We start from the raw sequence: 14,591 nt of genomic DNA on the forward strand, positions 1-14,591 counted from the left end.
CTATGCATCTTGAACATCCTACAGTATTGTGTTAAGATGATAGATTCTGCTGAGTTTTTTTAAGTGTTGACAGCACCTTAAAAATTGACAGTACCTTATGTTTCTTTGTATTGAATTCAGCTTGGATGTTGTAACCTAGGCACTGTCTGTCTGCTTAGCCAGCTAGTAAAGCAGCCTGCACTGTTTAAGAACATAAGAACATAAGAGACGCCAATGTTGGATCAGGCCAAAGGCCCATCTAGTCCAACACTCTGTCACACAGTGGCCAAAAATACCAGGTGCCATCAGGAGGTCCACCAGTGGGGCCAGGACATTAGAAGCCCTCCCACTGTTGCCCCCCCCCAAGCACCAAGAAGACAGAGCATCACTTGCCCCAGAGCCCCTATCTATACCTTGTGGCTAATAGCCACTGATGGACCTCTGCTCCATATGCTTATCTAATTCCCTTTTGAAGCCGTCCAAGATCTCAGATCTGAACTATCCACTTAAGTTTAGCCAGAATACTCTTGACAGGGGCTAGGTTTCTGCAGGGAACGTTGACGTTTTTATTTGTTGAATTTTGTTGAATGTAGCTTCTCTGACTTGTTTTGCTTAATTTGGCAAAGGTGCTCTACTGGAAAGAGAGATTATGAAACCACATTTCATAAACAAACTATTTAGATTCAAAAAGTTCTAGGTGCTGGTATGGAAAATCAGTGTTATTTGTCCCCTCTTACCTTCTGTCACTCTCAGTTCCACAAAGCTACATGCTTCTTTCATGTTGTTCGATTTGACTGTCACTTGGTATCTCCCGGCATCTTTTGCCTCTGTGTTCCAGATGATTAGCCAAGCGTTCATCATGACTGACATCTTCCATTGGTGGGCGGGTGTCACCTCTAAAAAGAGCTGGCATTCACGCTTCCACCACAACTGTGGGTTGCTATTTGGACTGCATGACCTCCAGTCATATTTCAGAATGAAGTCATCGTCTTGAATTCCTTCGGTATGGTGCCAAAGGACCTCAATGAAATCCCAGTCAGGCTTTGGGACATGAATTTCAACTGGAATGATGGCTGTTTGATTTATCACAGCATTTAGGGGGCTCTTTGGAATCTTTATGCAGATTTCAGAAGGAACAGCTGTGTGAGAGGGAAGAAAGAAAGAATAAAGCAAAAATTAAAATGTCCGAAATTCAGAATACAGAAGATTCTCAGCATGTAAGTTGTTTTGATCTGTGGAGAAAGGTGGGGTATAAATGAAATAATAATATAGCTGGAGCAGATAATAGACAGGTTGGTGAATGGCTGAGAAAGAGAGAATGAGGCAGGGAAAGGGGAGAGGATATGGGGGTTGCCAGGAGGGAAAGGGGAAATAATGTGGGGAGAGAGATAAAGGGGGAAGTGATTTGTCCCCCACAAGTCCTTGAGGGTTCCCTACCACACAAGTGGACCTGGCCCAGTGGATGGCACTACAGAACTGTGCCATATTTTTCAAGGCAGATGCTGTCGGGGGTGGGGAGCTGAAGACAGAGGGACAGATAAATAGGTTGGCTATTTGGTGGGAAAGAAGAAGGAAAAGGGGAGAGGCTATGGGGGCTTTTAGGGAAGGGGGGGGAAAGAGGAAATAGTGGGAGAGGGGGAAATGAGATGCCCCCCGCAAGTCCTTGCGAGTTTCCACTTGTTTATATATATTGTTGCTGCAGAGAAATCTATAAAATAGTAGGGAACCAACATTTCTTTATATGCAGTGTGGAAATCTCAACATGATTTTAACTTTCCACATAGTACCTCAATATATTTTCACCATTTATTTTATTAACTCAGTTGATTTGTCTGTTATTATTTGTTGTCCAAGAAAAGTCCTGATCAAAGGTCCATCTAAGGAGCACTCTTGTGTTCTACAGTGACTGGACAGATGCCTTTGAGAATGTTTCAAGCAGGGCCTAAAGGCAACAGCCCCTACTTATTATTTGTTCCCTATATTGGGTATTCTGAGGTTCTCTGCCTCTAAACATGGAGGTTCCATAGAATTTGTCCAATCGTTTGGGTTTTTTTTTTAAATCTAGGCCATCATTACATCTTTTGGCAATGAATTCCACTGTGGAAGATATGCAAAATTGTGTTAATGTTGAAATGGACATGTCTGCTTGATACACACACAGACAGAGCTGAACTTACGTGCACACGAAGCCCCATTCGAGATGCATGAGTTGTACTTCGGGAGTGTATAGAGATTTTCTAGGATGTGGTTTTCAGAGCTGCATAAGTGTGCAGGGAAAAGCACAGGATGTGAGACCATCTGGGTCGTTGAAGGGGAACCTTGCATCATTTGAGGGAAACCCTGGAAAACTGAAGACATTAGGGGTTAGAAAACTGGCAGTAAAGCAGGATGTCAGGAATAGCAACAGTTATGGAACCAGGCTAATCTGAAAAATTGCAGAAAATTCCATAAAATAATATGGTGGTTGAGTACTGGGAAATGCAGTTTTAGGGAAAGATATATTGTGATGATAATGATGCACTGTGTTAATAGGAGAAGAAAAGGAAAGGAAAGTCTCAGCAATTCCCCCAGGAAAGACTATTGAAATACATTGGAAATTCATATTATATATTTTTGAATACAAGCAGTATTTTTAATATTAAAATTGTTCTTTGTTCCATCTTCTTGTGTGATATCAGGAGTGGTCTCTGTTGTAAGATTTTTTTGGATGTGTGGGTGTGTGTTTAACCCTGTCACCCACACATCCCCCCCCTCAGTTCGTGTGTCTCCTGTGTGTCGCCCCTTACCAAGGCAGATGTGCAAGCTTGGAATTCACTAGTCTCTACTTAAAATAAAACTTATCTTTATTATAGCAAAACATTCAGAGTCCTAATTCCTAAACATTTGATAAAAATACACAGAAATTAAACATGCAAAGCAAAGTTTTCCCCACCCCATGCATGCGCGTCGAGAGGCACTCTCTGACTGAATCCTTTCGGATTCAGCTAAAGTCTGTGGGCTCTGACCAGTATTTAAACCCAACATCAAAGGAGGAGTTCTTTTTGATGATCATATCAGGTGTTAATTAGCATGGAAGTGGAAATTGCCTATCTGAAAATTGCTTCCTAGAAGATGAGATTGTATTACAGGAAATTTTGTTTCCTTGGTCTCACACAATAAAAGTTCACATTCCAAAAGGATCAATACAGTGTCATTGTTTACTCCTGGTGTTTCCCAACATGAGAAATAAACTGTGCTTTGAAGTTTAGAGAGATGAAAACAGGGTATGTGTGTGAACTCTCTGTCTCTCAGGAAGCTAGTCTTATCTTGCCAGGTGTCCAAATGGCCACACATCTTTATTGGGGTTCTGTCACTTCCCAAGCCAGCTGCTTATTGTAAAGTCTCACACGCCCCTGGGCCTGGGAATGTAATGTTGAGTACATCTTCAGTGAAAGAAAGGTCAAGCCTGTTTTTTTCTTTTTCTAGCCAGGGCAGAGCCAGATATTGTATATGGATTTCATAAACTTATTTGGTTCATTTTAAACCCAAACACTTCCATCTTTCAATATTTCTTACCACAGTCTCATTTTCCCTTTGCAAATTATCGTGCTAAGGAATAGCTGATAGAATCTGAGATGATTCTCTGCTTAACCAGGAATTATGTATTGACTAAAAATTATCTGTAAGATCCAGGAAAACTTAGGGCTGATGCAATCAAATGGCAAAAATTTATCTCAGCTCCGTGTTTGGGCCTAGCTCACTCCTGGATCCTAGAGATTATTTGGTTTCCTGTTCAACAAATGAATAAAGCAGAGATTGAGAGGCACCTTAAAGACCAGCAATGTTTATCACAGCATGAGAAGAAAGTTTGAGTCCAGTGGTATCTTTAAGACTAACAAACTTTACCCATACGGGGGGCTTAAAAAAAAAGACTAACAAACTTTTAATCTGGGTATAAGTTTTTGTGTGAATGCACACTTCTTCAGATGAAATTTTTGTGAGTCAGAACTCACTTCTTCAGATGCATTTTAGAGAAAGATCATTTTGCACACATTTATAAGGAAAATCACTGGACAGGGAGGAGTGGTGCTGGATAGATAAAGTTTCGCCCTCCAGGAGAACTCAGCCAACCACTTTCAAAGGGTTGATTAGAATGCTGTAAAGGAAAAAAAAGGAGCTTCCCAATTTAATTTAATTTAGATCACCACAGACTGTGACAGCAGCCATGAAATTAAAAGACGCCTGCTCGTTGGGAGGAAAGCGATGGCGAACCTAAACAGCGTGATAAAAAGTAGAGACATCACCCTGCCAACAAAAGTTCGCATGGTCAAAGCAATGGTATTCCCAGTCGTCATGTATGGCTGCGAGAGTTGTACTATAAGGAAGGCCGAACGCCGAAGAATAGATTCTTTTGAACTATGGTACTGGAGAAGACTCTTGAGAGTCCCTTAGACTGCAAGAAGATCAAATCAGTCAATCCTAAATGAAATCAACCCTGACTGTTCCCTGGAAGGCCAGATAATGAAACTGAAGCTCAAATACTTTGGCCACCAAATGAGAAGGGAGCACTCACTGGAGAAGACCCTGATGCTGGGAAAGATTGAAGGTCAAAGAAGACGGGGACGGCAAAGGATGAGATGGTTAGACAGTGTCATCGATGCAACGAACATGAAGTTGAGCCAACTTCAGAGGACGGTGGAAGACAGGAGGGCCTGGCGGGAGCTGGTCCATGGGGTCGCGAAGAGTCGGACTCGACTGTGCGACTGAACAACAACAAAAAGTTTAATTGCTGGCCTATTGACAGAGCTGAGGGTTGTTGGCTTTTGATGGGAAAAAGGTTAGGATGTCTGCTGGTTAGGCAGGAAGTCCATTAGAGACTTTAGATATTTTGAAGATGGGTAGGGTTTGGGTGCTGTTCCTGTCAAAAACAATCAAAACGTTTTCTGTTCCATGTTAGAAGTCTGAATCAGTCAGACAAGGAACCTGCTGTATAACTCTCCACTGATGTTCTCACGTAGGCACGGACATGTTTGTCCAATGTAGAATAGCAACTGAGTATCTGTTGTGTGAACCCTAGCTCTTATACATACAGGCCCTTAAAATCAGAAGGAAAAAAGCAGACGTTTACCTTCAAGTATGAACAGTATCAGAACCACGGTAAGAACAATAATTGCCGCCAGTGAAATTCCAAAGCCAATTTTCCAACAGTGAAGATTTGAAGAAGAATCTGTGGGATTGAAGTTCATGGTAAAATTCTAGTACACAGGCTATTGAGGCAGAGGCAGATCTAATAACACCAAGGTTCTGTAGAAAATATATGGCCCAGTTAGGGTTTCCAACTCCAGGTTCAGAAATCCCTGGAGACTTGAGGATGGAGCCTGGGAGAGTGGGGTTTTGGGATGAGAGGGACTTCAGTAGGGTGTAATGCCCATGCAGTCCACCTTCTCAAGTATTCCTTTTCTCCAGGAACAGTGGAATAGATTTTTAATAAATAAGTGCATTTATGTAGTCTGGAGATCAGTTGTGAGGGTCACAGTGTTAGGAAGACATACAAAAATATACATCACAGTGTACAATAAATATATGTTTATAGTCAAACAATTTTATGTTTTACACTTTTTCTTTTTATACTATAAATTACTATGCTCCCGTAGGACTAGTGATAGTGTTACTGACAAGGTGCTATCTGAATGTAAACCTACACTCGATGTACTGTTTGGGTGAAATCGATTTTTGATAATATTTGATACCAATATTTAAACTACAATATTGAAAAAATATAAAAAGAAAAAGAATAAAGCATAACATTGTTTTACTATAAACATATATTTATTGTACACAGTGATATATATATTTCGTATGCCCACCTAGAGACTGGCAATCCTACCCAATCTGGCAAGTGAAGTCCCTGCAGAGAAACAGACTTCCATGTGTTCAGTTGGCCCATGCCAGGAGCTAGGCTGCAACATTTGCAAGAACGCTTCTCCTCTGTCCACACAAGTTCACCCCCTCTGTTTGGGAATGAGGATGCCCCACTGAGAAATCCCCAAGAAAAGCAGGGCATGAACAAATAAAACAAATAAGGGCAGGTGGAATGGAAACCGAATTTAAAAAATTAAGGGCATATCTACATTATGGACTGGTTTCATTTCTCAGTAATTCATTTTTCCCAGGGAACCTGGTGAGGATGAGGGCTACTACTAGTCATCTCAAGCAGATGATTCTCAGCAACTTCGCCAAATTACAGTTCATAGAATCATAGGATCACAGAGTTGGAAGGGGCCATACAGGCCATCTAGTCCAACCCCCTGCTTCATGCACATCCACTGAGCCACAGCCCCAAGGTGGCAACTATTAAAAAATTGTGACAAGTCTCCCTCCCCTGGGCACATAATTAAAAGGGCATCTGCCTCAAGCTAGATAAAAAGTCGTTATGACTAAATCTCGCTGTGACCAATGGAAAAAGTTAAGGGTGACTCATTTCAGTTCCATTGTCAAACAGATGCACATGTCAAACAGATGCACATCCACTGAGCCACAGCCCCAAGGTGGCAACTATTAAAAAATTGTGACAAGTCTCCCTCCCCTGGGCACATAATTAAAAGGGCATCTGCCTCAAGCTAGATAAAAAGTTGTTTTGACTAAATCTCGCTGTGACCAACGGAAAAAGTTAATGGTGACTCATTTCAGTTCCATTGTCATCAGCAGAATGTAGCTGTTTGGGTTTAGCTAGATTGGGGCCATGGCCTAGATCGAGATAAGGCAAGCACATCTTAGAAAGATGCTACATACATTACATACATACATACACACTCATGGCTATTTATGATTTATGTTTCGATTTTCATTTGAGACAAAATAAATCCAATGGGCGAGTTTCATTAAGAAGTCAAACTCCTTCTAAATCACATGTATTCGTTTAAGGAAACAACCCTCCTTCTCCTCAGTGGCTTCATCTGTTCTGTTACTAAAAAGGGCACATTGGGAGAATTTAAGTCCATACCTTTTTTTTCCTCGCGCGATGCATACGCATCTTCATAGACCCTTCTCGTTAGATCTAAAGCCATATAGCCATCCTCATTTTCCATCTTCTTATAGAGCTCCTTTACAGTAATAGTTTCTGCCTGAAGTAGCCTATAGCTTATCTGGCAAAGGGAGCTCTGCTCTTGAAAGCTTATGCCCTGAAAATCTCATTGGTCTCTACTGGACTTCAATATCACTGTTGTACAGGAGACCAACACAGCTGCCTTCTGAAACTAGGCTTTAACTAGGACAGCCTTCAGAAGAGGAACTGACGGTTCCTTGAAATTCTTAATCAGCAGCCTGATGCAATCATGTACATGGGATTACAGAACCAGCCTCCCCATTGATACAATTCCTCCACTGTTGGGACCACTGGACAAGTTTACTCATGAGTTCAGACTGGGGTTGCACTTGCCAGTGATGTCATGCCATTGGCTTTCCGGCTGGTTGCCAAGCCAGGCAGTCCGAGGACTCCGGGAATGTTTTCCCCCAGTTCTCCCCTCTCAGGACCGCTGTCCAAATACGCACCACAGCAGGTGGGAGATGGCATATCATAGGACTAAGAAAACAATGGGTGGGAGAGGCCATGGCTGCCACCTTACCTGCATACCTCAGTAATCACGACCAGACACAGTGATCCCCTTGCTGCGTTTCAGTGATGCTAACTATGCAGTGTGAACTGATGTGTTGGTGGCTGAATGGAAGTTTTACAGCATCCTGTAAGACAGCCAGTTTGGTGTAGTGGTTAGGAGTGCGGACTCTAATCTGGAGAACCGGGTTTGACTCCTCCACATGCAGCTGCTGGTGTGACCTTGGGACAGTCACAGTTCTCTCAGAGCTGTTCTCTCAAGAGCAGTTCTCAGTCAGAGCTCTCTCAGCCTCACATACCTCACAGGGTGGCACATACCTGTTGTGGGGAGAGAGATTGTAAGCTGCTCTGAGACTCTTCCTCCTCTTCTTCTTCTCCTCCTCCTAGCTATTAGAGGTACCTCACAATACCCCCGTTTATCCTGACTCAAAAATCATACCTATAGATTTCCAAGTTCCAAGCAGTGTTCCCTCTAAGCCGAGTTTGTGTGAGCTAGCTCAGATTTTTAGCCTCCAGCTCACACGTTTTTGTCTTTGCTCAGGAAGGATGGCTCCAGAGCAAACTCATTGATGCAGTAGCCAAATCGTTGACTCGCAACTTTAAGGCCAGTAGCTCACAAAGTAGAATTTTTGCTCAGAAGACTCCAGAGTTTGCGGGAGCACTGGTCCCGACTCCCAGGTATTCTGCCCACACGGCCTCATCATCAGTGCTCCAGGGCTGCTTCTGGAAATCACTATCGGAAATCCTAAGCGTAAACAGAAAGCTCAGCAAGCTTCTGCGTAATGTATTAGGCTGTAGCTGGATGACAGGCTGTTCTACTGTACAGTCATATAGCCATGCTTGAATACCTGACAGTTTGGCTCAGATTTTGCTTGCAGGGAGCCAAGCTTTTGGGGAAGTAGCTCATGTCTAATTGAACAAAGTTTGAGTCCAGTGGGACCTTTAAGACCAACAAAGTTTAATTGAAGGTATAAGCTTTCGTGTGCAAGCACACTTCTTCGGACACTTGCAAACGAAAGCTCACACCTTGGACAAAACTTTGTTGGTCTTAAAGGTGCCACTGGACTCAAACTTTGTTCCACTGCTTCAGACCAACAGGGCCGCCCACCTGAAACTGTCAAGCTATTGTTTGCGTATGCAGACTATGCAGTACAGTGCAACTGACAGTATTTCAAAGATGTGTGAGATCCGGTGAGAACACAGACCAATAAGAGTTTTTGCCTCCCCCACAGTCCATTCATTGCTGCAAGCAATTCAGCAGCCTCTTGTCTCTATCAGGGCCCCCCTACATGGTTCCTGTGGGTACCATGGCACTCACTGATATTGTTCCTGGCATTGTTTTTAGAAAGTGGGCAGAGCCAGGTGGGGTTTTTGCCCAACAAGGCTTCTGACTGGAGATTGGGCATCTGATTGGCGGTGCAGATTTTTTTAAAACACTGAATCATCGTCAGCTGCCACTCTAGCCAAAGGATCTTCACTGTGTGACTGAAGGTAAGCTGCGGCAGCCATTTTGTGGCTGTGCCCACTGCCTGTATCAGAATTCCAAAGGTGCCTGAAGGCTTGAAACTGTTAGGGACCCTTGGACTATATCGATCCTTTGAGCAATTCAACCAGTCAGTTTGTAATTATAGCATTTTTGTTTTTATTTTTACCAGGTCTTATCATTTACTGTTTGTGTAAGTCCATGTTATCAAGATTGTTTCATGCATGTGTCTTACCACATAGCCTTACAGGAGGTACTGTACTTTCTACCCCACATGTCGTAGTTACTTGACCTGACCGTCCATGATCCTTGCAGGAGAATTGATTTCATCGGCTGCCTGGATGCAAAAGTGCCCAGGAAACAAAGCTCCATCACCACGGCTACTGCACAACCAGAGAACTGTACAGCAGCTGTTTGATTTAGGGTTGCCAACTTTGGATTGGGAAATTCCAGGAGATTCGTGAGTGGAGCTTGGGAAGGATGGGGCTTGGGGAAGGGGTGTGTGTCTTCTGAGGATATAATGCCACAGAGTCCGTCCTGCAAAGCATCCATTTTCCTCAGGGAAACTAGTTTCTGTAGTCTGGAGATCAACTACAGTTCTGGGCAGCCCTGTAGCTAGGGAATTCTTTGGGAGGGGGCCTCGGGGGGGCCGCCAGCTAATTTAAATGGAAGTACAGTGCAGGTGGTAAGTTGGAGCATGTTGGGGGCAGCCCTGGAGGGAGGGGGCCCAGAAGAAACACTAGGGGGCTGGGCCCCGTGGGCCCCATGTTAGCTACGGGCCAGGTTCTGGGAGATCTCCAGTCCCCCACCTGGAGGCTGGTAGCCCTTGTTTGACCCCAACAGAGGGGAGGTGAGGACACCTGAGTCTCAGCTCAGAAGCAATCATAGGTGTCAGACTACTGTTTGCCTGCCGAAACGTGTTTGCCATGAAATTCACAGCACGCCTACAGCCGGCTAAGTGCAGGACAGTAGCAAGCCGGTGCTAGGAAGTAGGTCCTGAGAGGTGTTCGTTTACAAGCTAGTTGACAGATTCGTCTTTAAGTGATGGGGGAAGCTAAAACGCCATCATTTGTGAGACGCTTCCTTTCAATCCTGTTGAGTCTTGTCAAGCTGAGGCCTCTAGATCTATGAAGCACGTGAATTATGTTTAATTTCCTTTTTTTTTTTTTTTTTTTTTGCTTTTCACTATTTACGTACCACTATCACCACTGTAATCTAGGTTACTGGTAGAAGCATTTCCTGTACAGAAATTTTACCTGCTGCCATCAATGATCTCTCAAAACCTACCTACAAGTTAATCACAGCAGGGAGAGTGTAAATCCACAGCAGTTTCTTGAATTGAATGTGGTGTGATTTCTCCTGGGAGGGGCAGACAGAGGGGGAAACTTGCTTTTAGCCAGAACAGTAAATTTATGGGAAGCTGCAAATTAAGCCAAAGCCATTTTTACATATCAAAGGCTCCACTCTTCAAAATTCTATGATGGATGGAGATTTACGTTACATTATTTGTCTTGTCGTGCCTTGTCGTGGCGAGGGGGCTTGCGCAGTTCAATGAAGCTGTGGGCTATGCCGTGAAGGGCCACCCAAGACGGACAGGCCACAGCAGAGAACTCAGACCAAGCGTGATCCACCTGGAGAAGGAAATGGCAACCCACTCCAGTATTTTTGCCAAGAAAACCCCATGGTCAGTATCAAAAGGCTAAAAGATATGACGCCGGAAGATGAGCCCCTCAGGTCGGAAGGTGTCCAATATGCTACTGAGGAAGAGCAGAGGGCAAGTACAAGTAACCCCAGAAAGAGTGAAGCGGCTGGGCCAAAGCCGAAAGGACCCTCAGTTGTGGATGTGTCTGATGGTGGAAGGAAAGTCCGATGCTGCAAAGAACAATACTACATAGGAACCTGGAATGTAAGATCTATGAATCAAGGTAAGCTTGACGTGGTCAAAAATGAGATGGCAAGACTGAACATCGATATCCTAGGAATCAGTGAACTAAAGTGGACAGGAATGGGCGAATTTAACTCAGAAGACCATTATATCTACTACTGTGGCCAGGAATCTCGTAGAAAAAATGGTGTGGCCTTTATAGTCAACAAGAGAGTGCAAAAGGCAGTACTGGGATACAATCTCAAAAATGACAGAATGATTTCTGTCCGATTCCAAGGCAAACCATTCAACATCACAGTAATCCAAGTCTATGCCCCAACCACTGATGCAGAAGAGGCTGAAGTGGACCGGTTCTATGAAGACCTACAACACCTCCTAGAACTAACACCAAAAAATGATGTCCTCATCATCATAGGGGACTGGAATGCTAAAGTAGGAAGTCAAAAGGTAACTGGAATAACAGACAAGTTTGGCCTTGGAAAGCAAAATGAAGCAGGGCAAAGGTTAACAGAGTTTTGTCAAGAGAACACACTGGTCATAGCGAACACCCTTTTCCAACAACCTAAGAGGCGACTCTACACATGGACATCACCAGATGGGCAACACCGAAATCAGATTGACTATATAATTTGCAGTCAAAGATGGAGAAGCTCTATCCAGTCAGTAAAAACAAGACCTGGAGCTGACTGTGGTTCAGATCATGAGCTACTCATTGCAAAATTCAGACTTAAACTGAAGAAAATTGGGAAAACCACGAGGCCATTCAGGTTTGACCTAGATCGCATCCCTGATGAATATACAGTAGAGGTGAAGAATAGATTCAAGGGTCTGGATTTGATAGATAGAGTGCCTGAAGAACTATGGACAGAGGTTCGTGACATCGTACAGGAGGCAGCAATCACCACCATACCAAAGAAAAAGAAATGCAAGAAAGCAAAATGGCTTTCTGATGAGGCTTTACAAATAGCAGAGGAAAGAAGGAAAGCGAAAGGCAAAGGCGAAAAGGAAAGATTTACCCAACTGAACGCAGATTTCCAGAGAACAGCAAGGAGAGATAAGGAGGCCTTCCTGAATGAACAGTGCAAAGTAATAGAAGAAAACAATAGAATGGGAAGGACTAGAGATCTCTTCAAGAAAATTGGAGAAATCAAGGGAGCGTTCCATGCAAAGCTGGCCATGATAAAGGACAAAAACGGTAGGGACCTAACAGAAGCAGAAGAGATTAGGAAAAGATGGCAAGAATACACAGAAGAACTATACAAGAAAGACCTCAATGTCCTTGACAAACACGACGGTATAATCACTGACCTTGAGCCAGACATCCTGGAATGTGAAGTTAAATGGGCCTTAGAAAGCATTACTAACAACAAAGCTAGTGGAGGTGATGGTATTCCAGCTGAGCTATTCAAAGTCTTAGAAGATGATGCTGTTAAAGTTCTGCACTCCATTTGCCAGCAAATTTGGAAAACGCAACAGTGGCCACAGGATTGGAAAAGATCAGTATACATTCCAATCCCAAAGAAGGGCAATGCCAAGGAATGTTCAAACTATCGCACAATTGCACTCATATCACACGCTAGCAAGGTCATGCTCAAGATCCTACAAGCTAGGCTTCAACAGTACGTGGATAGAGAACTACCAGAAGTACAAGCTGGGTTTCGAAGAGGTAGAGGAACGAGAGATCATATTGCCAACATTCGCTGGATTATGGAGAAAGCAAGAGAGTACCAGAAAAATATCTACTTCTGCTTCATTGACTATGCTAAAGCCTTTGACTGTGTGGATCACAACAAACTATGGCAGGTCCTTAAAGAGATGGGAGTACCAGACCACCTCACATGTCTCTTGAGAAACCTGTATAAGGGCCAAGAAGCGACAGTTAGAACCGGATACGGAACAACTGATTGGTTCAGCATAGGAAAAGGAGTACGACAAGGATGTATACTGTCACCTTGCTTATTTAATATATATGCAGAGTACATCATGCGAAATGCTGGCCTGGATGAATCACAAGCGGGAATTAAGATTGCTGGGGAAAAGATCAACAACCTCAGATATGCAGATGATACCACTCTAATGGCTGAAAGTGAAAAGGATCTAAAGAGCCTCTTGCTCAGAGTAAAAGAGGAGAGCGCAAAAGTGGGCTTGAAGCTCAACATCAAAAAAACTAAGATCATGGCATCCGGCCCCATCACTCCTTGGCAAATAGAAGGGGAAGTCGTGGAAGTAGTGACAGACTTCACGTTCCTGGGATCCCAGATCACCACAGACTGTGACTGCAGCCATGAAATTAAAAGACGCCTGCTCCTTGGGAGGAAAGCGATGGCGAACCTAAACAGCATGATAAAAAGTAGAGACATCACCCTGCCAACAAAAGTCCGCATGGTCAAAGCAATGGTATTCCCAGTAGTCATGTATGGCTGTGAGAGTTGGACTATAAGGAAGGCCGAGCGCCGAAGAATAGATTCTTTTGAACTATGGTGCTGGAGAAGACTCTTGAGAGTCCCTTGGACTGCAAGAAGAACAAATCAGTCAATCCTCAAAGAAATCAACCCTGACTGTTCCCTGGAAGGCCAGATAATGAAACTGAAGCTCAAATACTTTGGCCACCAAATGAGAAGGGAGCACTCACTGGAAAAGACCCTGATGCTGGGAAAGATTGAAGGTCAAAGAAGACGGGGACGGCAAAGGATGAGATGGTTAGACAGTGTCAGCGATGCAACGAACATGAAATTGAGCCAACTTCGGAGGACGGCGGAAGACAGGAGAGCCTGGCGGGAGATTGTCCATGGGGTCGCGAAGAGTCGGACTCGACTGTGCGACTGAACAACAACAACAATTTGTAGTTCACCTTTCTTCCATTTCAGAACTTGAAGAGGCATATGTAAGATCTGCAGGAGATCTCTCATCCAGGCCCTGACCAGAGGAGCCAGCCCTGCGTAACTTCTGTAAGATGGCTGCATTTAGGTGTCTGGCAATCATACCTTGGCTGGTTAATCTGCGTTCTGCGTTCTGCTTGTCTGTAATCATTTATTTATTTCCCCCCTCCCCGCAAAGCAGGCTCAGGGCAGCTCACATCTCCAAGAAACAGTCATGAACCTTGATCTCTGAACAGAGCATTGAGTTAGGCTTAACTACATGATAAAGCTTTCCTGGATATGTCCTTAGGTCTGGGTGTAGGCTTGCTGATCCGCCGGCGGATCAGGCCCCAGGGGGAACCCCACCCCCAAAGTACGTGACATGCAAGTCATCCGGAAGTGACGCGACCACGCCGGGCATGCTGGGGGCGGGGCCACGGGCATCCGAGGGAAAACTCTATGGTTTTCTATGGAGTTGTTTCTATGGAGTTGTTGCATATTCAGTCCTCTTGTCTCCAGAGAGAGGGAGAGGAGAAGCACAGAAATGTGATTGTGATTGGTACTGGTGACAGAGAGACTAGAGCCACTGGCCTAGGCAGGCTGGGCAGTGACTTGCAGTCCATAATCTGGCTGGGTGGGAGAATAGTGCAACAGTGAAACAGCAGGTAGCAACTCACAACTAGTCTTTATTTTACCCCACAACTCTGTTACAAAGTAGCACCACCCAGGGAGTTGCCTCATGCCCTGGGGCAAAAAAACAGGCCAAAGAAGTTGGCCTCCCTCACACTCACTCCC

Source organism: Gekko japonicus, unplaced genomic scaffold (genome assembly GCF_001447785.1).
Source record: "Gekko japonicus isolate JY-2015 unplaced genomic scaffold, Gekko_japonicus_V1.1 scaffold1695, whole genome shotgun sequence".
NCBI classification, from domain to species: Eukaryota; Metazoa; Chordata; class Lepidosauria; order Squamata; family Gekkonidae; genus Gekko; species Gekko japonicus.